The sequence below is a fragment of the Podarcis vaucheri genome (genome assembly GCF_965113315.1).
Source record: "Podarcis vaucheri genome assembly, chromosome: 11".
Taxonomy (NCBI): domain Eukaryota; kingdom Metazoa; phylum Chordata; class Lepidosauria; order Squamata; family Lacertidae; genus Podarcis; species Podarcis vaucheri.
This window is the reverse complement of record NC_138749.1, coordinates 35493506-35520869: the sequence shown is the minus strand read 5'-3', so window position 1 is coordinate 35520869 and position 27364 is coordinate 35493506. Positions and strand designations below refer to the sequence as shown.

At 45.0% G+C, this 27364-nt stretch overlaps 1 long non-coding RNA gene across 2 annotated transcripts; it reads right to left on the bottom strand.

The window, feature by feature from the left end:
* Window positions 1-2642: 2642 nt before the first annotated feature.
* LOC309514560 lies at window positions 2643-27071 on the bottom strand. Of its 2 annotated transcripts, none has more exons than XR_014212058.1 (4): window positions 26902-27071; window positions 12980-13124; window positions 12543-12708; window positions 2643-2747 (listed from the first exon to the last, which is right to left on the bottom strand). It is a non-coding gene; the product is annotated as an uncharacterized lncRNA (long non-coding RNA). The 2 variants fall into 2 exon arrangements; XR_014212059.1 differs by lacking the exon at window positions 26902-27071 and adding an exon at window positions 17824-17868.
* Between the last annotated feature and the right edge of the window lie 293 nt (window positions 27072-27364).

The following is a 27364-nucleotide window of genomic DNA, read 5'->3' as shown; positions in this document are numbered from 1 at the left end:
TGGATTTGGACAATATATCGATATATCACCCAGCCCTATACATGTAGCAGAATCTGTGCAGTTTGTGTGCATTTCGCTGCACTGCACACAAACAAGCCTGTTGTGTGAATACACTTTGTCATCAGTTGTGAGAATGGCTAGATGTCAATCTCTGTAGAACACCACCAAGAGGAAGGGCTGTAGCTTTGTCTTCAAAGGGTCCCAGATTCAATATGTGGCATCAGCAGGGGATTGTCTGAAACCCTGGGAAGCAACTGCCAGTCAGTGTGGACAATATTGAGGTTGATGGCTCAATGGTCTGATGCAGAATAAGGCAGCTTCCTCTGTCGGAAATGTTCAGCAGTGGGTGTACACATCAGAGAAAGCTATGATCCAATAGCGAATCCCATCCTATTGAATATACGAAAGAGCTTTTTTTGTGTGTTCAAAAATGCCGCTTGGCCCTATACGTTGTGGAATATTCCCACAAATCCTTTTGGAAGTTCAGCCTGTTTCAGCCAGCAGAGAACACAGCAAGAAGGGACAGGTCAGCTCTCACCCTAGAGAACAACCAATGCGTCAACTCAGGAGCTATTTTTATAGCAAGTTGTTCTATAAATAAGCTTACAAAGAATTGCCAAAGGAAACGAAAGCCCCCACAGCACTTCTCGAGAGAATGTCTCTGGGGGAAGGGCTGGGCAGGAGGAGAAGGGTAGAGACAGACAGGTTCCGTTGTTTACTGTAGAGTGTTATTGCAATGTGCCTTGGCAGAATCAGATCAAAAGTGTGAAGTACAATGGGCAAAAAAAAGGGGTCAAGTATAAGCTCTGGTATTCCGACATCCCTGCAGATAAGAAGAGAAAGCTTATCCAGATATTCACTTCCTAGCAATCTCTCCATCTTTGAAATCATGTCCAGCAAGAGCACTATATTTGTTAGAAAGTCATGACCTTTCTTGTTTATATCAAAAGAAAGACTCGTTCAATAAATTGTTCCAATTCTTTTCCCCAAAAGTTACTGTCGGTGTCCTCAGCTGTTATTGTGGAGAGTTATTTGCCAGTTTCCCTGCACTGAATCTCTGAAAGTAAAAGTATTCAACCTCTAAGAACTATCACTGCAACTGCACTATGGGGCCTACTTTTATTTTATTTTTAAGTATGCATGATTCTTTGAACTGGGATAAAAACTGAGTTTTGTGCATGCAACATCTTGAAACCTTAATATTCACATTGTAGCTAGTCTAACACAATCCAATGTGTAGTTCACATAACATTGCCACCTTATTTTCTTTAAATATTTTTTTTAAAAGAATTGCTTTGTTCCTTTTTTCCTCCAAATCTGCATTATGTAGGACTATTGATAATAATAAATAATTGGAAGTAGTGATCAGCCCAAAGCATAGAGGTCAAAGCACAAACATTTCTCCACCGGCCTCGGGGCATTGTGCAAAAGTGGGAGAGCTATACATCCCCCGTATCATTGGTGGTAGCAGTTGTTCTGGGTGCCATAATTTAAGAAGAATATTGACAAGCTGGAACGTGTGCAGAGGAGGGCAACCAAGATGATCAAGGGTCTGGAAACTAAGCCTTACGAAGAGCACTTGAAGGAGCTGGGAAAAGAGGAGACTGAAAGGAGATATGGTAGCCATGTTTAAATATCTAAAGGGATGTCAGAGGGAAGATGGAGCAAGTTTGTTTTCTCCTGCTCTGGAGGGTAGGACTCAAACCAATGGCTTCAAGTTACAAGAAAGGAGATTCTGACTAAACATCAGGAAGAACTTTCTGACAGTAAGGGCTGTTCAACATTGGAACAGTGTCCCGCGGGAGGTTGGGAACTCTTCTTCACTGGAAGTTTTTTTTAGCATAGGTTGGATGGCCATCTGCCATGAATGCTTTAGCTGAAATTCCTGCATAACGGAGGGTTGTACTAAATGACCCTTTGGGTCCCTTCCAACTCTACAATTCTATGGTAGCTGCTGGGGATGAATATGTTTCAAGCTCCGTCTGCAATAACTCTTGTGGTGGGAGCCTTTTTTTAGGACATACATCCTTTTTAAAGTGAAGCTCTTGTCATTAAAATACACTAAATTCTATGAGTTTATGACTCCTGCTCAGTTCCTATCTGCCCTGCCTTCACCTACATCAAGAAGGGCTAGTTGACATTTCATTGGATGCCACAATTTGACACCCACCACCCTTTCATTCTAAGCAGATGAGGGAGGCAAAATGTCTGCTGCCCCTTCTCAACAACGGATGCAAGGAACATTTGTCCCTCCAGATGTTGCTGAACTACAACTCCCAAAAATCCCAGAAGGTATTATCAATGACCTGGGATCATGGAGTTATAATTCAGGAACATCTGGGGGCACAAAAGTTTTCCACAGCTGCCCTGGAACCTGCCTGGGGAATTCGCCCACATGGAACTTTTGTCACTACAGTATTGTGACCTGCCAACCACTATTTCTACAAATTATCTATCATTGTTATAATTATTAATGTGAATACTCTGTCCTTAAACAGGTTCCAGAGTTAGCTTATAAAAAGTTGCAAAACATATTAAAACAAAGCTATTAAATGGCTACAATATAAAAGAGCACTAGGAAATCAGTCAGTAAATATAACCCTTTTTTGACAGACTGTAATGAAGAAATACCGCATAAAACGGAATTTGCAACTTTTGTTTTACCTGATTGATCAAATTACATTAAACAACAGGGCTAGTAATGTGCTGCAGGGCACTTCATTGATGAACAGGAATCGGATGGAACACTGTGAGGGCAAAATAAACAAGATTAGTTCATAGGACTTCAAGACATAATGACTCACACATTCAGGAAGGGTCTGCTGACAATATATTTTGGAACAATTGGGTAGTAGGAAGGAAGCATGAGTGGGTGGAAGAGAAGTGGCTGATACTCATATGACTCTCTCTCTCTCTCTCTCTCACACACACACACACACACATGCACAAAGTCACTGATGTAGAACATAAAGGTGTTAAACAACTTTTCTAGCAATGTTTCCAAATGCTTTAAAAAAAGAAAAATGCAACCATTGCCAAGTTTCTTTGCTAATGTTTCAGTAGCATGGAAATTTTCGCAGCATTAATTTTGCTGTTTTCTGCTACTGGAAAAAATGTGATTACCCTGATCTCCAAGAAAGTGCAAGTGTTCCATTTGTCTGTGCCCTGTGGCTAAGTGGGTACACTAGCATCACACCAGTGGCACTTATTGGACAGTTCCTGTGATGTCACTTCTCATGTGCTACAACTCCCCCTTCATTCCCATGCTATTTTTAAAACTCCTGTCAGGGAACTGACATCAGAGGGAAAGGAGGTGGTAGGGCTCCCAGAGACTGGGAGAGACTCAACAGCCAAAGCAGGGACCAGCAGGGGGAGCACGGGGTCTCTGGAGGGGAATCTCAGTAATACTGAGAGAGACGCAGCAACGCAGGCAGGAAGCAGGGGAGAGAAAGGGGTGAGAGACACTTCCAGCGAAAATAGTGGGGAGGTGTCAGAAGCAACTGCAGGGAGACCCATGCTTCGTCGGAAGCTGTCACGTCGTGAGTCCAGGAGACGTGTTTCCGTTAAGGAACTTCTTTGTTGGAGGCGTTTCCGCAAACAGCCACTGTCGGACACCACCAGTGACTAGAGCAGACATGTCTGATGAGCTCTGTCACACACAGAGGCTTGTGGAGCCGCACAAACTCTGAAGGGGCACACTTTTAAGCACAAGCAGCTAATCAACCCCCTGACAGCAGTCCGACAGTCTTTGTACGCTGCCTGTGCAGGAGAAAGCATCATGAGCGACCCAGCAGGAGCCGGAGCCGGAGGAGCTGATCCAAGCTTGGAGGAAAGATACCGAGCATTGGAAGTCCAACTTGCGCTGCAGACGGCGAGGCTGGAGGAGAGGAGGGCGCAGGATGCTGACAAGAAGGGGAGAACCACTCAGTTCCCCAGAAAGGTACCAGGATTGGTGCAGAAGTTTGGGGGGGACCCCAAGGACTATCATGCCTTTAGGACAGAGATGCAATATGCCCTGAATGTGCAGTTTGATGAGTTCCCTGATGAGGAATCGCGAGTTGCTTTCGTAATTGGGCATCTTGAGAAGGGCGCGCGTGATTGGGTTCGGCCCCTGATGGCAACGCACAACGATATCCTAAAGGACACTATGAAATTCTTTCGTGCAATGGATATCATGTTTTCCAGCGATATTGAGGAAGGGTTGGTGCGCAGACAGCTGATGGCTTGCAAGCAGGGAAGCAGATCTGTCCGTGAGTACTGGACTGAATTTACCATGCTGATTCACAGATTGGGGTGGGATTTATCGGCAGCACCCATTCAGATGCTGTTTGAAGAAGGTCTTTCTTCAGCTGTGAAAGACGAGCTGTCCAGGAGCCCCAGGGCTGTGTCGATGGATCAGCTGACCAAGTCTGCGCTGACCATTGGAGCGCGCCAGGAGGCAAGAGCCTTGGAGAGGCGGGAAGGGAGAGGGGAACGTTGGAAGGAGTTACGCATTCCAGACATTCCTGAGCCAGCTTTCCCGCCGGCAGAGCCGATGGAAATCGGAACAGCCCGCGCGCGCGCAGTTTCAAAGCCCAGTGAGGGGGCGAAGAAGGAGGGAAAGGGAGCCCGGAAATGCTATCTCTGCCAACAGCCAGGCCACTTTGCCAGAGTCTGCCCCCAGAGGAAGGAATGGCAAGGGATGGTGGGCGCAGTGGAGGGAGGAGAGCAGGGAGAAACGGAGCAAGTAAAAGCCAACGCCTGGTTGCCGTCGGGGCACTGCAACCAGGCTCAAGAGCAGTGAAAGTGCCCGTACCAGAAGCTCCTCGACCTGCCCTAGTGATTGAAGTGTCGCTAGAGCTGCAAAATGGACACCCCCTACAAATAAAGGCGCTGTTGGATTCCGGCAGCTCTTGCAATTTTATGAGCAAGGAGTTTGCTGCTGAACATCAGATACAGACTATCCCTTTGAGCAACCCCCTGCAGGTGACCACAATCGATGGCAGGGAGCTGTTGGGAGGAGGAGTCAGCTTGCAGACCGTCCCAATGATAATGAGGGTGGCAAGGCACACAGAACTGATAGCGTTTAATGTGGCCACCTTGGGAGGCGCTCCCATTATTTTGGGAATGAGCTGGCTAGCCCTACATGATCCGCTGGTGGGCTGGCATCAAAGAGTGGTTTCCTTCGGTTCAGCACATTGCTTAGAACACTGCAGGGGGGAAAGGGGTTCAGCAGGGGCCCAAGCCACCCTGGCAGGGACTGAAGTAATGGAGAAAGGGAAGGTGCCACCACAGTATGCTGATTTCAACGATGTGTTCAGCGAGAAGGAAGCTGATCAACTACCCCCGCATAGGCCCTTTGATTGCCAGATTAATCTACTCCCTGGAGCCCAGCTTCCTGTAGGCAAGCTGTATGCCATGTCAGACAGGGAGATGCAGGAGTTGAGAGCGTTCATTGACAAGAACCTGAAGAGAGGCTTCATCCGGGAGTCTAAGGCAGCGGGGGGTAGCCCAGTGTTTTTTGTGGATAAAAAAAACACGGACAAGCCGAGGCTGGTATGTGACTTTAGACAGTTAAATGCAGTGACTGAGCCTGCGGCTTTTCCCATGCCCAGGATTGATGATATTTTGACCAGGGTGCGAAAAGGAAAGATTTTTACAAAGCTGGACCTGAGGGGGGCGTACAACCTGATACGTATAAGGAAAGGGGATGAATGGAAGACCACCATGTTCACCCCTTTGGGGGCATTTGAATATCTCGTGATGCCTTTTGGATTACAAACAGGCTCCGCGTGTTTTCAAAGTTTTATGAACCACGTGCTGGGGCCTTTGCTCTACAAGAATTGCGTGGCCTTCCTAGATGACGTGTTGGTGTATTCGGAGAACGAGGAGCAACATGTGAGAGACGTCAGGGAAGTGTTGAGCAGGCTGCAAGCCAACAGACTGTGGGTGAAACTGGAGAAGTGTCAGTTTCATACCAAGGAGGTGGAATTCCTGGGGTACCGCTTGTCCGATAAGGGGTTGGCTATGGACCCCAGCAAGGTTCAAGCGGAGCTGGAATGGAAAACACCCAAGACCAAGAAGGATGTGCAGAGGTTCCTAGGGTTTGGAAACTTTTATCGTAAGTTCATCCGGAACTTCGCCCACCTGACGGCGCCCATCACGGACTGTCTCAGCGGCAAAAAGAAGTTTGTTTGGACGGGGGAGGCGGAGAGAGCGTTTGATGAACTGAAAAAGGCCTTCGCCTCTGACGAACAACTTCTACATGTGGATTTACAAAAAAAGCTGAGGGTCGAAACAGACGCGTCGGACAGAGCCATAGGGGCGGTGCTTCTTCTGCAGCCGGGGAAGGAGGGGTCAGAGTGGCGACCGTGTGCCTTCTTTTCGCGAAAGCTGAACAAATCTGAGAGGAACTACACGGTGTACGACCGGGAACTTCTTGCCATTTATGAGGCCTTCCGGAGATGGAGGCATCTACTAATTGGTGCACAACAGAAGGTGCAAGTGTGCACGGACCATAAGAATCTAGAGTATTGGAGAACTGCGCGAGTGCTCAACCAACGGCAGTTGAGATGGGCCCAGGAGTTCTCCAAATTTAACTTTGAGATTTGTTACGTACCAGGCCCGGAGAACGTTAGGGCTGACGCTCTCTCACGCAAACCTGAATATTTGGAGGGAGAGGGTGCACCCGAGGAGACCCATGTCATTCCCGAGGACCGCTGGGTGTGTGGGGCGGCATTGGTGGGGCAAAGGGAGCTGGTAGAGGGAACGGTGCAGGATGAATACGCCCAGGACAAACTCAGGAGTCTCAGGAGGGAGGGAGACAAACCCGGGGGTTTTGAGGAGAGAAATGGGGCATTGTACTACAAGGGAGCGTTATACATACCTGAAGGGGAATTGAGGGAAAAGGTACTCAAGCAACTGCACGATAACCCCACAGCCGGGCATTTTGGGCAACACAAAACCATGTGGCTGGTCACCAGGGAATTCTGGTGGCCCAAGGTCAGGGAGGATGTGCGGGAATATGTGAGAGGGTGTGACAGATGCCAACGAGCCAAAGGGGAGAGGCGGGCACCGGCAGGTTTATTAGAACCACTACCCACGCCGGAGAGGCCATGGGAGGCAGTGGCAATAGATTTCATGACTGATCTGCCCAGGTCCAAAGGGAAAACAGCCATCATGGTGGTGGTAGACCTGTTAACCAAGATGGCCCACTTTATAGCCTGCTCACATGCGGTCACAGCAGAAGAAACCGCCAAATTGTTTGTGGAAAATGTGTTTAGGTTGCATGGCGCCCCCTTGAGGGTGGTTTCGGACCGAGGGAAACAATTTACTTCCAGGTTCTGGAGGAGGCTCATGAGCTTATTGCATGTAGAGGTCAATTTCTCTACTGCCCGTCATCCCGAAACCAATGGGCAGGCGGAAAGAGCCAATGGTGTCCTCCAGCAATATTTGAGGTGTTATGTTAATGACAGAGAGAATGATTGGGTGGAGAAGCTGGCGTTGGCAGAATTTGCCTACAACAATGCAGAGAACGTGTCCACGGGGATGAGCCCCTTTTTGGCCAATCACGGGTGTCATCCCCGAGCCTTCCCAGGGGGGGAGGGGGAGAACTGGAGCGTTCCAGCCGCAGAACAGTTCGTTGAAGAAATGGAAGCTATCCACCGCCAACTTCAACTTAATTTAAATCGGGCGAAGGAGGAATATAAGAGGCAGGCAGACAAAACCAGAAGGGAAGGGGAAAGCATTAGGGTGGGGGACCAGGTGTGGCTGTCCACCCAAGGGTTACCGTTTAAAGGAGGTTGTAAGAAGTTAAGACCCAGAAGACTGGGTCCATTTGAAGTCACGCAACAGGTCAACCCAGTGGCTTTCAGACTCCGGTTACCGAACCACATGAAGTTGCACCCAGTGTTCCACAGATCGTTGCTGTCACCGTATATAGGGGACAGAGAGGGGAGGGTCAATAGGGGACCAGCGATGGAGGAAAAAGAACAAAGCTACCATGTAGCGGAGATTCTCGATTCCAGGTGGAAGGGAGAGCAAGTAGAGTACTTGGTAAGGTGGGAAGGGGAACCGGAGTCGGAAAACACCTGGGTCAGGGCAGAGGATGTAGATGACGAGGTTCTGATTGAAGCCTTTCATCAGAGATTCCCTCGTAAACCCCAGCCAGTGGCGAGGTTCCGGAGGGAATACTTCGCCACCACCGACGAAGAAGAAGAGTTGGAGGGGTTCGCTGATTCCGAGGTGGAGGAGGATTCAGCGAGTCGGAACGAAGACCGATGGAGGGAAATGTTCGAGACGTCTGAAGATGAAGAGGATTCGTTTCGGGGTTTCAGCTCCTCACCGCCCAGAGGAGAGGGAGGGGGCGGGGGGGAAGGGGGCCCTGGAGGGGAGGTGGATGTCAGGGAACTGACATCAGAGGGAAAGGAGGTGGTAGGGCTCCCAGAGACTGGGAGAGACTCAACAGCCAAAGCAGGGACCAGCAGGGGGAGCACGGGGTCTCTGGAGGGGAATCTCAGTAATACTGAGAGAGACGCAGCAACGCAGGCAGGAAGCAGGGGAGAGAAAGGGGTGAGAGACACTTCCAGCGAAAATAGTGGGGAGGTGTCAGAAGCAACTGCAGGGAGACCCATGCTTCGTCGGAAGCTGTCACGTCGTGAGTCCAGGAGACGTGTTTCCGTTAAGGAACTTCTTTGTTGGAGGCGTTTCCGCAAACAGCCACTGTCGGACACCACCAGTGACTAGAGCAGACATGTCTGATGAGCTCTGTCACACACAGAGGCTTGTGGAGCCGCACAAACTCTGAAGGGGCACACTTTTAAGCACAAGCAGCTAATCAACCCCCTGACAACTCCGTTTCTTCCCTTATTAGTTTTTGGGTGTGTTTGTGTGTGGTGGGGTGTTTGTATACATGTCCATATATAGGAATAGCTTATCTGATGACACCGTTCCACTGCTTAGCTGTTCTGATTATTTTATCATTTGTGCGTTTGCCACCCTTTGGCTCCTTTGGGAGTAAGGACAGAGTACAAAAGAAACAAATAACTATTATGAGATAAAACATGTATAAAAATTTGTGCATGTGTGTTCTTTTCAAATATGTAAATATGCATGTGGATTTTTAGGGTGACATGCAGTGGGCTTCTGCTCATGCAGAGTAACTTGTCCTTTCTCTCTTCCCTTTCACGGCTCCTTGCATGGATACCAAATCAGCTTGGGAGGTTGGGGGCTCTCTGGGGCAGATTTGGGAGGCACAGAGGCTGTGGGGGGAAAGATGGGGAAAAGGGCAACTCCCATCACCCATATTTTGAGATTTAAAAAATAATAATAATTGAAAGTGTTGGAATTATATGGGTAAAAGCCAGCAAAAGTGATACAGACTTGAAAGAGATGGCTTCATCCATCCCTAATAACTCCCCACTAGAACTACTCAGGAGACTCGTTTAAGGTAAGATGTGGGCAGTCTTCAAAGGACCATGAGGATGGCAGCGTGCAGGTAATTGACAGGGTTAAAAGCACTTAGATCACCGTAAATGAAGATGAAATAAAGCAAGCACCAGACTTTTCTTTACAGCAAAATGGTCAAGAGAATCTTGCACTGCTTGATGCTTGGGGGGAGGGACCTAGGAATTCTATAACAGTGCAAATTTAGTTTTTAAAGTAGAAAACATGCTAAAAGTCTTGAAAGGTCTGTCCATCATTGTTCTTTTCAGAGGCTTTTAAACAAATGGAGGAGGGGGTGGATTGCTGTTACAAAACATATAGTAAGTGAACTAATGACCTGCTTCTGCAGGGAATGCACAGTATTCACAGGCACTTAGGTGTATCTAGATTAACAAATGATAAGGGGGGGAAGAACCCAGGAACCATTTACAAAGCCATACTGGTTCTTTGTTTCCAGTTGCAATCATAACCTCATAATTGTGAAGTAGGAAGGGAATAGTGTGAAGCCACAGGGAACCTAAAAGCTTCGTGCCATGTAACTCACCAGCTTGTCTGCAGCCTTTCAGTTCCACTATCTAAGTGCTACGTACTCTAGTTAAAACCTTGTGTTTATCTCCACTGGTCTCCTGTTTTGGGGCCTGGCGTTCATTACTTTTCTTCCCCCCAGAGGGAACCATATGTTAGAATCTAAATGAATAACTAAAGTAAATGATAACAGTTATGCACATTCCAGATCTAGTTAAGTGTAAATGTCTTTTGCGAGTGCTCTCTCCCTCCCCCTCCCCCAGCAAAATAATTCCTTCAGCCTTGCCAGGTTTGGTTTTTAGGGTTCACAGCAACGATTGATGGAACGAAGAAGGGAAGGTGGATGACAATATGGCAGGCAGCTTAAGAAGTGACAATATGCCTCCTGAGTTATGAGAAGACACAACACTCAGCGACATGCTATTGCAGCATCTCTGATGCACTCATTCCATCTTCCTAGAAAGCAGGCCTTCATGACACTTTCAGCAATCACTGATAACAAATTGTGTTCTCACCTTGTCATGCCCTTTCTCATGTTTTCTTTACAGGCTGGTAGTTCTCTATTTTAGTTTTATTTATATGCATATGAAGGAACCATACAGTTGCTATAGTTTGCCCTGTTTCATCCTGGGCAACCCACATCAGTGGGAATCACTGGGAACAGGCATGCAAACTTGACTCCTCATGCTCCAACAACCTTGTCCAAAGGTATCCTGCTCTCTCAGACATCTGCTTTCTCTTGTGATTATCGTTATACCTGAAAATGCCTCCCTGAATGCCATTTCGCTTCTTTCCTTCCATCGCTTCTCAGAAGCTATCTTTCCCATGAAACCTCATGACATCGCCCATACTGCATGTTATGTGAGTGGAATTCCCTGATCTGGACTTTGAGCAGTATTCTGCTCAATATGAATCACTATGGATCCCTAAGCTCTTCATGCCAAGAAAGATTTCCAAAGTTTTACTGCAAATTATCCTTAAACTTGTTACAAAGAAACCTGTTGTAAATACAAAGCAACACATTGCTCTTGAAACAACCAGTAATGCAATTCAGTTTTCCTTAAGTTTTTACTTGTCAGTATAGTCCAGGAACTCTCTGGTCCCAGAGAGAGATTCAGATAAACAAGTTGCTTCCTCCGTATGCTGGCAACTTTTGAGCGAGACCCAGACTCCCAGGAATGAGTCAATTAACATTGAAACAAACATTCCACCCTCTTTTTGCAGCTTAACATCTTTTGCACATGCTGCAGTTCAAATGAAAACCTCCATTAAGTTTCATACACAATGCATACAAACATAGCAATTTATGCACATTACATGGCAGGTGTGCTGAACCTTTCCCCTCCAAGCCCTGGGGCTGTGTTCACCCTTGCTCAACTCTCTAGAGACCACATTACAGTGGGGACAGGAGTTCAGTACCAAAATGTGACCATAGCCACTAGGTATAGGTAAAGGGACCCCTTACCATTAGGTCCAGTCGTGACCGACTCTGGGGTTGTGGCGCTCATCTCGCTTTATTGGCCGAGGGAGCGAGCCGGCGTACAGCTTCTGGGTCATGTGGCCAGCATGACTAAGCCGCTTCTGGCGAACCAGAGCAGCACACGGAAACACCATTTACCTTCCCACCAGAGCGGTACCTATTCATCTACTTGCACTTTGATGTGCTTTCGAACTGCTAGGTTGGCAGGAGCAGCGACCAAGCAATGGGAGCTCACCCCATCACGGGGATTCGAACCGCCGACCTTCGGATCGGCAAGCCCTAGGCTCTGTGGTTTAGCCCACAATGCCACCTGCGTCCCAGACCATAGCCACTAGGAGCCACTAGGAGCTATCAATTTCAGTTCTCAGTTTCTCATTTCTACAATCTTAAATTCTGTTGTCCACATTTTAGCACCAACTTGCAAATTTTTAATATCAAAATATCCTCATGAAAATCCATCAGATTTTAGTATAAAATTCTACTTATAAACACATTATTGTAAGCAGTTTCACCTAATATACACATTTTTGAAAACAATGGTCATGATGATTATGAATCACAGAATCTTTGTTATTATTCTCCTTCCTCCTGATTCGTGGAAGGAGAGATCTCCAAATATTTCAAAAGGACACCAGTAAAGAACTGAAGCTGTGCATTTCCTTTTTTAAAAAAGGTAATACAAGATATGTGAACTAACGTGGCCGCAAGTATTTCTTCACTGACATACAAAAGGGAGCTGGTTAAATTGCTTCCCAGATTGATATAAGGAGCAACTTGAGCCTTCAGCAATGCAGTGAAGAATGCAACACAGTTGTTTCTTCCCACATGTGTAAAGAACTCTTTGGACCATGGCCTCAGTTATTTCTAACAGATGCCTAAGGATGGCCCTTTGCACACTAAAGGCTTCTAGGGATTTTTTAAAACTTCTTCACAAGAACATAATGAGAGCTCTGCTGGATCAGAGCAAAGGCTGATCTAGCCCACCATTCTCTTCTCTACATTGCCAATCAGAGTATTCTAGAACTCCCCGCAAGCTTCACACAAGCACAACATCACTCTCCCCATCTTGGTTGCAAGAAAGGAGCAAGCTGCGTGACAGAGAGATTTTAGTTACCTCTCTGTTTGGATGTGGATAACACAGCTGTGAGCTGAAGACAAGAGACTGCTCAGCATGCGGTTCAACAAATGTAGGTGAAACACCGTCATTACACCATCGCAGTCAGACTGAGGGTTGTGTTTGCTGTGGAATGGTGCTGTAAATAGGTGGAGTGGAATAATCTCTAAATGAAGAAATCCGAGAAAATTAGAATTCTGCCTGGGGCGATACCTGACAGCCAGGAGGAAAGTTAAGTCAATCATGTCACTTGCTTCAACACAGTGGGAGCTCAGGGTGAAAACATTATGAATGGGTGAAACCTCATTTTGATAGTAAAATCTACACACATGAAGTTTGCTGTGTTGAATGCATCATATCGGATTTGGTTAGCAAACTGCGTTACAGATCATGAGTCGAATAGGAAAGATGGGGCTGGAATGCCATTGTTTTTTGACCAGAGTGGTGGTGGTTTGCTGAAAGGTGAAGAAGAATATGTTCAGACATCTACCTAGCCTGGCTGATCCTTTCATGTAGCAGTAAAATGGATAGGACACACACTCTACTTTCTGCCTAAGTTTGCCATATTCCAGCTCTGCAAATCTAGACAGGTTAATTTCCATATTACACATTTTTTTGCCAATTATGCAAATCAAGTTGTGGGTTGGGAAATGGCTGAGACCCTTCTGCTGATTTTCCACAATAGCAAACCATTGTGCTTTTCTTACATGTTGCGTGGCAAAGTATTATTTAAGCCTCAGAGGTGAAATAAAAACAAATGCTACTTTAAATTGTAACAAACCTAAGGATGAGTAAGCAGGGTTTACTTTTGTATATAAGATTGCACTGTTATTCTAATAAAGGAACCCTCAACTCATGTGCATATGCACCAGCATATACAACTCAGATCAAAACTTCATTAGCTTACCACGCAATTGTTTGATAAAGACTCTCCTCCCTGAAAGAGAGGGGAGGGGTTGTGGTCGGGAGCCCGAGCTCTGCCTAGCAGGGGGCGTAGCCCCCTGCCTTCAGCTCACCTGGCTGGCGCTCACGCCCCCTCGGTGGCCACCCAACCAGGTGCCGCTGAGGGGGCGTGTTCAGCAGCTTTTTGCTGCAGCGACAGCCTTTGCCCGGCCTCATTCTCCTCGTCGCCTCTTCGGGAAATTGTTTGGCCATTGAAAGAACCAGGAAACTCGTAAATCGGGCGGTAGCCCGTTGGGTGCGCTTTATGTCTGGCCGTGTCACCCGGCATGATCGTATTCGTATCAGCGAACAAGCGCTATACCGGAATGATGGTGTCCACTTATCGGACTTGGGGAGCGACATTTGGCTAGCTAGTGTCAGCAAAAGCATCTGGGATTGGTTGCAGCAGTGAGGGTATTGGCGGCGAGCCTTTGGCTCGGGTGGCGGTTAGGCATTGGAATAATGCGTTGTGGTGTGTCGAAGTGCTAGGTGTGGCCATCGCCTATGCCTTCAATTTTTTAGGGGTATTCCGTTAAAGGAATCTGGGGGTCGTGTATCCGTCCGATGCCTGCTTGGCGGGAGGCCTTGGCACGACCCTCGGTGACAACAGGGGTGAGCCTAGAGTCGGATCAGCATCGACAGGCTCCACCTACTGGTTGAATAACCCATCGTCCAATGCCTAAGCCAATACCTTTTTCATTGCTGTAACCAATAAAGTTGTGGCCTTTTCTTGCCCATTAACCATATATCACGTGTCCTTGTGTCTTTATTTCACCACACGGGGGTCGGGTCCTCGAACCACAAAGACTCTCCTCCCTGAAAGAGAGGGGAGGGGTTGTGGTCGGGAGCCCGAGCTCCGCCTAGCAGGGGGCGTAGCCCCCTGCCTTCAGCTCACCTGGCTGGCGCTCACGCCCCCTCGGTGGCCACCCAACCAGGTGCCGCTGAGGGGGCGTGTTCAGCAGCTTTTTGCTGCAGCGACAGCCTTTGCCCGGCCTCATTCTCCTCGTCGCCTCTTCGGGAAATCACCCACCCTCCACTCCCTTTTAGTCAGGGCTTAGGTTTTTTGGCCTTGCTATGGACCTTAGGTTGGTCGCCCCGGTTGCCTGGGGGGCCTGGTAGGAGTTTTTCCACTTGGCACTAGGCTATTTGGTTTTTTCGCCTACCTCGTAGCAATCGTCACAACTTTTGCGGTATTGGTGGGTAGGTTAGGCATTGGAATAATGCGTTGTGGTGTGTCGAAGTGCTAGGTGTGGCCATCGCCTATGCCTTCAATTTTTTAGGGGTATTCCGTTAAAGGAATCTGGGGGTCGTGTATCCGTCCGATGCCTGCTTGGCGGGAGGCCTTGGCACGACCCTCGGTGACAACAGGGGTGAGCCTAGAGTCGGATCAGCATCGACAGGCTCCACCTACTGGTTGAATAACCCATCGTCCAATGCCTAAGCCAATACCTTTTCCATTGCTGTAACCAATAAAGTTGTGGCCTTTTCTTGCCCATTAACCATATATCACGTGTCCTTGTGTCTTTATTTCACCACACGGGGGTCGGGTCCTCGAACCACAACACTGTTTTGCCCTCCTTCCTTCCTCTTCCCACAGCCCACTTGTTTTATATGTGAAAACATATGTGGAGCATGACTGAATATGGTCATGTGCCAGAGGAAGGGGTCTCTTGAAAAGCATGCTTGAATGTGGAACAGAAAATGGTGATGTAAGGGTTATGCAATGCTAAATAACAAGCCTTTGCATATTTCTTTGAAACTGGTTCTGTCCCTTCTCAGATTTGTACACTATTGGAAATTCTAAGCTGTCAGTCACCTTGCAAATCCATGTTACCTTCTCATTTTCTCTCCCCGTTGGTCAAGTTTTGGTGTTGAAACTTGCTTCATGTGTGGGAACAAGCTGACTTGGAACATAGTCTACCCCCTAGTAAGCAATAGTAATGCAAGCAACCAGAGGTCAGGTGAGTGGCAGTGTTGCATGACACTGTCCGCTACTGATTAGAATCCCAAAAAAGTGTCCAGAAATAGGGTAGAACAGATGGTGATGATTCCACTCATGAAATAGCCACATGGTTTATGGAGTAAAACATAAGAACAGCGTCATCCAATAAAATGAAACAAATCATATCAATAAAAGCTGCAATCCCATTAAAATAGCAGTAAAATCAGCACAGTGAAATAAAAGCAGTCTTAAATGAATAAATAAAACCTCAGAAAAAGGAGGATCTCCAATTCTGTTGGAGCAAAGAGGAAGCTAAAACAAACTCTCTCAGGTTTCAGTTCACTGGGGCTGCCACAGCAAAAGCCCTGCTCCTTGTGGAGGCTAATCTACTTTCAATATACAGTGGTACCTCTGGTTAAGAACTTAATTCGTTCTTAACCTGAAACTGTTCTTAACCTGAAGCACCACTTTAGCTAATGGGGCCTCTCGCTGCCACCACGCCGCTGGATCATGATTTCTGTTCTCATCCCGAAGCAAAGTTCTTAACCTGAGGTACTATTTCTGGGCTAGCGGAGTCTGTAACCTGAAGCGATTGTAACCTGAAGAGTCTGTAACCCGAGGTACCACTGTATGATGGAATCTGGGGCAATGCCACCTCAAAAGATTGTAAATGCTGAGGTATGGGTGGGCATGCCTGGGAATGATCAGAGATAAGACAAATCCATCACTTTGAATTAGGCCAGAATCTAGTGTAGGACCTGATAGGGCACTACACTAAATCCCAACTCTCTATATAGCAATGTGTTTTGGTTTCTTATGTAAAAGATAGATGGTGTAACCAAGCAGCCATCAATACTGCAAAGACACCGCTTGCTAATTTCGCTCTGGCATCAGTGGCAGTCTGGAATGAACACTTACTATATAAACTGGAGCACACAGTAAACTATTAATGGGACAGTGGTGAGGAAATGAAAGAAGAATGCTAAAGCATGAAACCACTGAGATGATGACGTTTGCAGTTCACAACTGTGCCCCAAACAAGCCTCTTGGAAATATTTGCAAGCAGCCTGTGCACTCCACTGCTTTCCCAATGTATCACTGCAGGCAGGAATAAATATTGATTGATTGATTGCATGATCGGTGTGCATGGTGCTTTATACAAGAGGACAATCACGGACCATTTGCCAGCCCACCGGAGCTACACTTCATTCAAGCACCAAGATATCTATGGCTGACAAATGGAACTGAAAAGGTGCTGAATGGCTAAAAGAAGCATTTTAAGACAGCAACCGTTCATCTCCATCCTTCTCTCCTCTGCCTGCCTATAGTTATATATACTATAATATAAGCAGTGCTTTTTTCCCTGGGGGTATGCAGAGGTACGCATACCCCTAAACATTTTGTGAATCTAAGTTTGGCCTCATTGGGGGCAGTATTTCAATATGAGTAGAAAACGAAAGTACCCCTAAACATTTTTTTAATATATAAAAAAGCACTGAATATAAATGGGTTTGAGCAGACATGAGGAACAGGGTCCAGAAGCCACTTTGCCGTGTGTTATATAACTTTGGGTAACTTTCCCTGCAAATGTTTCAGGGTCCTTTAGCCCTTCTCCATCTACTACCAATTCACGAAGCGTAAGTAAAAGTAGCCCTATATAAACAACACAGATGGAAGTGATGCTAACGGTACAATGTCAGCAGTATCCACAGATTGACAGCATGAGTTATGTTGCCAGATGCACAGAATGTTGCACTACTTGTTCTTTATAAACGAGACTTGATGGAGTATGTCAATGTCAAACTCCTTGCTGATTTACACACGAACATACAGAGACAGGCACACTGACAGTCACTTACGTTCCTGTGATCTATATCAGCTATACCATCTGCTTTCTGCTTTGCATGTGGTAGCGAACTAACTATCCTACTGTGCATGGTTATCACAGATTACATGCTGTGGAAGTAAGCGACAACAGTGTTCTCTCCCCCCCCTTATTCTACTCTCTCTTTCCCTATTTTAGTGTTAGAAAACAAGCTGTTTATCATCTATCATCCATGATGTACATATATTTGACATGTATTTCTGAAACTAGATTTTTGGTTTTTTCCCTTTTTTTTTTTTTTTTTTTTGCTGTTGCCTTTGCCAGTGCAGCTTATTCACACTGATCAGACAAGGAATTTCAATCTGTGCTTAACAGAAATTCCCTGGCTTCTAGCACAGTTCTTCTATCAATTTCTGCGCACCCTGATGAAGCCCTTTTTTTAAAAAAAAAGAAACCACATACAGCTCCTCTATCCTCCACAAAGAGACAATTTGCACAACTGCATTTTCATTTTTGGGAATAATAATAATAATAATAATAATAATAATAATAATAATAATAATTGCAGTCACCTCATCAGGGCTGGCTCCAGCTTCCTACTAGATGTGAGGAGTCAGCAGGGTTTGCTGGAAGAGGAAAACAATAGAAGTAGTAGTAGCAGTGGCAGTAGCTATGATCTTTTGTTGAGTACCAGGTGGCCACCATTGCAATTAGAGGGGAGGGGTTGTGAGCAGGCGTTCCTGCTCCCTGCTTCTGTTACCTGACTGCCGCGCCGCACCCCCTGCAGCCAGCCAATCGGTCTGACCTGGGGGTGGGGTTTAGCCGCACTCTAGCGGCCGTGGTGGCACTGCCCACTCATTTGGTCCCAGGAGGTTAGGCATTGGAATATGCGTGGTATGTTTGAGGGCAGGTTGTGGCCAGCACCTACCCCTCCCCTTTTGGGTATTCCTTTAAAGGGATCTGGCGGTCGTGGATCCTGTCCGATGCCCTGCTGGTGGCAAGGCCATGGAATGACCCCCACTGGCAACAGGGGAAGCTTCCAGTTGTATTTGCATCAACAAGCTCCTCCCACTGGTTGTTAACCCATTAATGACTCCTGCAGAGCGGGGTCGAGTCATGTAGAGATCGTTTCATCCAATGCCTAAGCCAATACACATGCTGTAACCAATAAAGTTGTGGCCTTATTTAGCCCATTAACCTAAAATACATGTGTCTTTGTGTCTTATTTATCCCCAAGCGGGTAGTGGTTCCGCGACTCACAACCCACAATGCACTGGAGCTGTATAGCATTAATCTGGGGCATTCCAGGCAACTGCAATGACAGCAGGTTGACACTGAAAAGGGAGCCCAGGGAAGCAACAGCAGCCGCAGCTGTGGTGGGTTCTTTGCACCTGCCTGAAGTTGCCACCTTCTGCCAGCAGCCTGCACCTCACAATAAGGCTCACGTGAAGATCAGTCTTCCTCCCAATGCACAGCACACCCATCATGCCTTGACTCTCCGTACCAATAGACTTGGATCCAGTCAGACCATACTACAAACTGCTTTGATCTATGAGTCTTCACATGTATCAAACGCAACTCAAAGTTCTGCTGGAATATTTCACATAATGCTTAATTTGAAACAGGTCTCCCATTTAAACAGATTTCTATGGCAAGACTGAGTCTTACACATAAGACTCATAAGAAGGAACATAAGAACATAAGAAGGACCTGCCAATAGCCCCTTTAGTCCAGCATCCTGTTTTCACAGTGGCCAACCAGATGCCTGCAAGCTGCAGATTAGCACAACAGCACTCTGCCCACCTGCCATCCCCAGCAATTCATATTCAGAAGCATCTGAACATTTGTAAAATAATGCCCTGTTCCCAATTGCCATAATGCCCTGGTTCCAAGGTATGATCTGAAGGCATCACCTTGGTGATGCTAACTGGGTCTGGTCAGTTCCTGGATGGAAGATCTCCTGCCCACCACATGTATGGGTGGGAGAGAAATGTAAGGAAATAAAAATAGTAACAATGAGATTCCCCACAGATCAGCCATTTGGAAGCAAAAGTTCAAGTGCAGAAGGTATGAATTTCCTGCAGCCCTAAGCCCCATCATGTTTCATGTTAGATATTAAAGCCTTACTTCAAAGGAATGGAACGGGAAAACATTTACTTTTTGCCTCTGTTGCTGTCAAAGGCTTCCCAGAACCTTCTTCCCCCTTTTTCACATGAAAGTCCAAGTTGAATAAAACGCATAGAGACAGGTGGGGCGGGTTTGGTGGGATTGTGTCCCCTGGTCCTAACCCCACTCATGTGTAGACAAAGCAGTGGTCAAAGCCTACCAATGCACAAACTGGGTGCGTATCGACTTTGACCACATGGAAAGGGTCTGGGCTGGAAGTTTGAAAAGTTGAAATCTTCAGTTGATATTCTAAGCGGGGAGGTGGCTGAACCCCCTCCCCTCTTTAATATTGGTGGGGGGCAGGGAGAATTTTGGGTGTGGAGGAGAGACAAGCCTCAGTAGCATTCCTTCAGCTCCTTGAACTGCTCGAGACGTTTTATCCCAATATGCCTCTTAGAAAAAATGCTGCACCACTGCCTTTTTTACATATTATACCTGCGAAGGAATATCACATGATTAAGGGGGAAGCAGGGCAGTGCTTCTGCCCCAATTCCTGGAACTGCACATTTCCCCAGACCTTCTCCCACATCCATGCTTTGTATATGGACCTCTGAAAAGGAAAAGCAAGCCCTGGGCATCTACTTGCATGCCAGTTTCTCCTTTCACATATCTGTGATCTCAGCCTACAGGTGTCAGGTGGGAGAGCAAATAATGTGGCCTGACTATACAGTAATATCTAAGTCAAAGGCAACAAGGCTTTTGAATACTAGTTGCAGGAAACTGCAGGAAGGGAGCATGTGCTTGCGCTGAACCCCACTTGAGGGTTTCTCACAGGCAACTGGGTGAGAACAGGATAATGAATTAGATGGGCCATTGGCCAAAACCAGTAGATTCTTCTTAATATGTTCTCACTATTTCCAGCATTGCTTGGGATTTCTTCTTTACCATGAAACAACACAGAGGCAAAGTCTTACGTGATACCTGTGTCAGGTGACTCCCAGCCGTTAGGCAGGGTGTGGTGTCCTATTAATCCAAATCCACCCAAATTGCCTGACCAAATATGAAAACAATCATATTTGAAAGAAGGGCTTCCAGTGTTTTGGCAACTATATTTTACTATTTTTAATCACTAATGTGCAACAAGAAGCTTTTTATCACGTACAGGGAACTCATTCTTTTTCATTTGGTGACAACAGAAGATGGCGCATGTAAACGAGCTCTTCAGTTTCAAGTAGAGTTCAGCTCCTGTAACAAACGCATTTTAAAAATTATTTTTGATGGACAGACCCTGTGCATGTGTCTTTTGAAATGTCTTTGTCTAACATCACCATCGGCTGTGGGGGAAGAATATCACAAGACAGGAACAGCGCTGGAAGGGACAGAAAGCTGACCTAGCGACAGCCAGCGCCTAAGGTCTCTTTCTGACCTATTTCCTTGTCTGGCACCTGTCCTTATGAAATCTCTCTCGCAAGATCTAAGGAAATTACACTTATCCTCTGGTAACTAGGTAACATAATCTCCCAAAGGCTAGCTAATTGCAGCCCATGATAACTTCACATACTCTGCAACTGTTAAATTTTTCATTTCTTTCAAATTATTGTGGATCAGTGGAGAGGGTATTGATTTGATTCATTAACCGATTCCCAGTCTGTTCCAAGGTTAATGATTGCATGTATCTCAATTACATCTTTAACAGGTTATACTCTATGATTTGTTTCAGCTGCATTTGTACATGGCGTATGGTCCACACCTGAAAGCCTTCTTAGCACTTGATGATTTAACAAGGCATTTTCTTTTCCCCCATTATGCTGTGCATGCCTAGAAAGAGAAGAAAACTCTTTGGGAAACACTGTAGAAAGGAAGCTTTTGTCCAAATCTTGAATGAACATGCAGGGCACACAGTTAGAATAACACCCTTTATAAGGGCAGATGGATACAAGCAGAACATTTGCAGATGGTCAGTATTGCAAATGAATTCCGATTAAGCTGAATGGGGTAGCTTTTTTCTTTCTGCTTATAGTTGCAATTCAAGCTTTGATGCCTGAGGAGCCGCATGCCCATAATTAAGGAATACGTTTGGTGTGCAGATGATGTCTTAAGCCTTTGATCTCAACAGTGTACTGTGGTGGTCTATTCCTTATGTATGGGCAGGGTCTAAGCAAAATGAAAAGTTGATATACCCTCTCTTTTGAGTAGACTTTCATTCATTTTAAAACCACCTGGAACTTTATATTCCAAATAAATAAATAAATAAATCCCAGTGAGTCCAATGGAATTTACTCCAAGGATTGTATGCAAACCTATCCATGTTGTCTACTCAGAAGTAAATACCATTTCAACCCAAATTTCATATTCTAAAGCAAAGTCCAAGTTAAGAAACACATCTTAATGCCCATTTCATTGCTCTTGCTTGTAGGTGATACTGCCTAGAGGTAGTTATGCTATTAACAGGAAAAGAGTACTTCCAGCTCTCTCTCCTTCCCACCTCCCTTTCCTTTTCTTTAGAAGCCCAAGATACTGTAGTTTAGTTTAGTAACTAGGAAGCCAAATGAGTATAGTCAAGAGGAAAGACTTCAGTTATACAATCCATTAAGTAAAACAATAGAGCCTGCAGCTGAGCTATTAAAAAGAGTAGAGCAATTTTTATTTCAATGCCTACATTTTATTTCCTCTTCTGAGTGACTGTTAACAAAGGGCTGCTGAAAGGACTGGATAAAAAGTAGACGTCAGATGCAGGATCCATGAGTTAAACAACATTATTAGATACAATTTCATAAAATCTAGTTGCTTTTCTGCTACCAGAAATCATGTCCTTTTGTCAACTTGTGGTCACATCAGCACTTCTGTTGATATAATTTGCTCCAGCTGCAGAGTGTAGCTGGCCTGCAAATCAAGGACTAGAATAGGGACAGTCAGGAATAACTCAATAGCTTGGATAATGTGCAAATCACTACACATCTTGCTATTAGTATAGTTTATTTTCACTCTGAATATTTGGAGCATGAAAAATGTATCTTTAGCAAAACAGCCGATCTGACACTTTCACAGAGCAGAACAGGGATGCGTAGAATATTAGAGCCCCTCCCCCCCTGACCCCATATCCACACAGCACTTTGTAATCATTTAAGTGGGATTATCATATCAAAACCCTTCATTAAGTTTCATTTAATTGAAACCAAACACCTCATTTTGTATATTGTTTGAGGTCTCTCTGTATCACCGCTTGAATCCCTTTGCACTAACTCATCAAATGCAAAAGGGGGGCATTTTCTATTCCATACTTCTTCTCTTCTGTTTACCCCTTCATGCCCTTTGACCAGAAGTTACACAGTGGGGGTAGGACACACACCATATTACCTTCACAGCAACAATATATTTCAAATGCAAGATGTAAAAGGAGATGGGAAGCTGAATTTTTAAAAAATAAAAATACAGGATTCAGTGGAGCTGAGAAGGAATGTATCAGCATAGTATAGAAATGAAGGTAACTACTTTCAAGAGAAGTTAATACAGCCCTTTCAAATGGGGACCACATGGAGAAAAGTAAAATTACATTTAACTTGTTCGCACAGATTATTTTTTAGGAGGAATATTTAAAATATTGTGAACTTAATATGATATTCACATATTACATTACATATTACATTCAATTTATTTGCATGGATATTTTTTTAGAAGGGCTTTTTCCAAATACTGTATACTTAATATGATATTCACGTCACTCAATCACGCATTGATTCACAGGGTGGAATACATGTTACTGGGGGGGATTTAAGGGATGGGGTGCTGTATTCCTATAGATTTATGTGAGGGATAATCAGAGTTTTGTTAATATAATAGGTTGGGATACATTAATGGAGGATTGGCATCTCAATTGCTATATTTTTGATTGCTAGGAATGGACTCCCTTGCTTCAGATGTGGTTTCTCTCTACTTACAAGGCACTGGGGACAAATAGCAGGGCAACACATGACCCTCCAGATGTGACTTCATCAGCCCTAACCAATGGGCAGGGTTGATGCAAGTTGCACTACATCAACACTTGGAAGGCAATAGTTCCCCACATTTAAAGTAGTAGACAGCTTCACCAATTGTCTCCTGCTTATCAGTCACTGTCAGCCAGGATGGACCTTTGCTCTGAACCAGCACGTCTCAACTTAGGAAGTGGTTCATAGGTGACAGCCATGTGGAAATTGCACTATACATCTCTTAACCCCTTTCCCCCATCCAGATCCGTAGCATTCATATCTCTGCTTGAATTCCCACATACCTCCAGCACAGGGACTAGACTAGAAAGCCATATCTGGCACCTACACAAGTGAACTCACAATCAGAAGTAGTAATTTAAGTTGACCTATGACACTGATGACCTTGTACACTTCAGCACCAGTATAAATGCTGGCAAATCAAGTGAGCAGATATCAAAGAACATGTGGAGAAGCAGTGGCTAGCTGAAGCTCAACCCAGAAGTGAGTTAGAAAGAGTGAGGAGGAAGGTTAGGCTCGTTGTCTAATAATTTGCTCAACAGCCATTAGGGCACTGTTCCATCTTTAGATTGCACTTGTTTTGTGAGGTCTATAAATACTAATCCTCCCTCGGAGAACAATAATAAATACCCAATTCAAAGATATGAATGGGCTTAATTAAGCAATCAGGCTGCATCCAGGCCTAATCAGCTTCAGAGTATAGTTTTGTGGCACACTGTTTATTCAAGGCCTTCCTACAATGGCACAGGAACACATGGTGTGCTTCTCATGGACACATGGCAAAAGGGGACATGTGCATCACACAGGAAGGAAAGCAAGAGAAAGCAAGGAGCAAGTTTTTTATTGGTTATTGCACTTTTTGCTTAGTTAGGAGAGTGCTTTGTGCCAAGTTAGCATAATGGTTGCATTTGTAAGTATCTGATGCTATCTAGTAGGTTAGATATTGATGGTTTTGTAAAAAGCTTCTAGGATCCAATACATCGGCTACACAGGGCTGCAAACACTAATAGTCCACACCGTTTTCTTTTATTAGCAGCAAAAGAGAGGTGGGGATGGTGGAGGAACTTGATTCAGCTCACATTTAAAGGCAAACATGTCGACGTTCATGTCCACGTTGCACTTTCCCAAAAAATATGTAAACCAAAACACAGCCTCCTGTTGAACTTCACAGTTATCCGAATTTTGCAATTCAGTTCTCCAGCCAGGAAATGTATTCAAAAATGCATATGCCATAAAAATGGACATATAACAAGAAATAACATGCACACATCCAGTATATTAGGAGAAAATAATTTGCAAACCTGTAGATTGGGTAGAATTGCATACAAAAATGTGGATAAATTCACACTAAAATGCTGATCAATTTTCAGGTGGACTCCCCCCACCTCAACAAAGCAAACTGAGGTGGAAATGTGGATGAAAAAATGAGAAACTGAGAAAAATGAAATTGTCAGATTTCTTCATCCCTAAATGAAACGGAATCTCAAAGTGAATCGTGATGGAGATTTCTAATCAGCAAGTTTCTTCACCTGTGCAACAATTTGGGGGTGTCTAGATAATGGTTGATGCTTTAAAAGATAAAGCTTTTTAAAGCCTATTCCCAGATTATTCTTTTGACATTCATTTTTGAAAATAAGAATAAGAAATACACATGTTTTCATGGTGGACTTAAAAAACACATGCCTCTACTCTGAATGAAACTTAGTTGAATACCAACCACTGAATCCAGTCAAGATGGAGGTGTTGTGTGTTCCAGGTTCTTGGGTCTGGGAAACAAAATTACTGCCTGTTCTAGATGGAGTTTGTACTCCCTGAAGGAGCAAATGTATAGCAAATGTATAACAATGCATTTATTTCTGAGGTGCATATTGCACTGGCATTGTGCTACTTCTGGTGGCAGATAAAGTCACATGTATTTGTCCATGTTTTTGGAAAAGTGGGGTGAGATTATGTCTCAGTTGATTTAATCTCTTCTGTAGGGGCAGGGAACCTTCTTCCCATAGGCCATGGGAGCAATTTGCTGGAACAATGGGTACTTCCAACCACTCATGGGTGGTAGGCATGTGTCTTGCTCAAGGCGAGGAGGGAGCAGTTCCTATTGCATGGAACCCACTTCTCCTTCCCACTGCTGCTCTTTGAAGCTGCCCCATGCAGCCCCTTTCCACCTTTGACGTAGGAAGTGGAAAGGAGCTTTAAAAGCCCTTTGTTGTCCTCCCTACATATTCCTTCCAACATCAGGGGTAAGAAGGAGAAGCACTTGGGGGGATTGCAAAATGTTCTGTAATTCTCCCCATGTTCTCCTTTGCATCCTTTGCAAAGCAGAAGATCAAGGGGTATCACAAAACCCTTCATCCTGCTCCTCCTTTCAACCAACAGTGTCATAGCTTGGAAACATTGCCATGGGGTGGGCTTTGCAAGCATTCCTGCGCTCCGACTTTCAACCTTCAATGTTGCAGACTAAAAGGGAGGAGCATGGGGAAGGATTGATATTCCCAACCTGTGGGGCTGATACCTGATTTTGTCCACCACCACCACTAGTGCAGAAAGCGAGAGAAGGAAGCCTGCATTTTGGGAACTACCAAAAACATTATTACTCTCACTATCGGTTAAATAATTATTATGCAAATTATGGAAGTCAGGAGGACACACGTATTATATACAGATTTAAACCAACCGCAACAGCAAAACCTGATCATATTCACTAGATCGATTTCATTTCAGGGCATGAGATGATGAAGAAGAAATTTCCGCCCCTGTTTCTGTTTTCATCAGAATTCCCTGACAACCCTACTTACAACATTCCTGTACCAAGAACTGGGCAAAGTGTAATTGGTAAAGTGGCTCCCAAAGAGAGAAGATGCATTTCAACAGTATTTTGTGGCCTTTGATTCTGTTTGCGTGTACAGAAAGTCCGTGGCTGATCATTGTTAAAGTTTGAATACATTCTTGCAAGCCAGCAAAATGTACAAAGCATGGACAAGCGATGATGTAAACACACATGCTTTGCTATCCAAAATTATGTATCCACTCTTGTTTGGTCTGTGTCTAGAAATGGCCTGGCAACCAAACTAGCTACATTTTCCCATGGTTTCCTCTTCTAAAAGGAAAATGTTGCCCCCCCTCCTGCTAAAATTAAAAGAAAAAGACGCTGTATAGGGGAAATAGTTCTCTTTTTGATTCACAATAGCACATCTTTCGTTTTCTCCACGAAAGGCCAGTGAGAGGGTATTGATCTAGAAAGTCGCTGACTGTTATGGTTTTCTATGAAGCAAAACTTGAGATTTGGTCAGCTGACACACACACATAAAGAATCTCTATGAACAGTGAATGGGCAACTGCTGGGATCTGGTTTCGTAAGGTGTAGGACCTGCAGTGCAGAGAGAAATTAATGCTTTTCGATCACCTCAAATTCAAAAGACTCATAGTATGAAAGATGGGAATGAGATTATTGCTAGTTTGCAAGCTGGTCTGCTAGTTTAGGAAATGCTTTTGCTGGCAGTAGGTCTTTCTTGTAAAAGATAATGCTTTGTGCAAAAGGGGGGAAAAAGCTTTTCATACCTTTTAATTTTATTGCCTTTCCTTCCTGCTTCCTGTAAGCTCATAATAATACAGCAGAGATGTCAGCTGGCCACAAGAATATGCTGGGGAAGAGAGTCACTCTGGTGGGACATTTTTGCAGAAAAAAAGAAAAGGGAAAGCCAGCTCCCAAGTGCCGCAGAACTCTTGGGGCTGAACATAATCACAGAGCTGATGATGAAGGGATCCAGGACAGAAAAGAATTTGGAACCCTTTATGTTATTCCATCAGTTGTTTTGTCTGGTTGAAAGAACTTATCGGATTGTTCTCCCTTTTGTTTTATTTTGCATATGGTTCTCTTCACTCAGTTTATTGGAAACAAAGCGCAGTAGCACAGACAAAGCACCAGAAGGGACAGCACTTGTTCAAACTTTGCAAAAAAGAGAGAGGATCATTTATAAAAATTAGCACTGAAACTTTGGCAGCTGGCCTGCAAGTGGTTTCA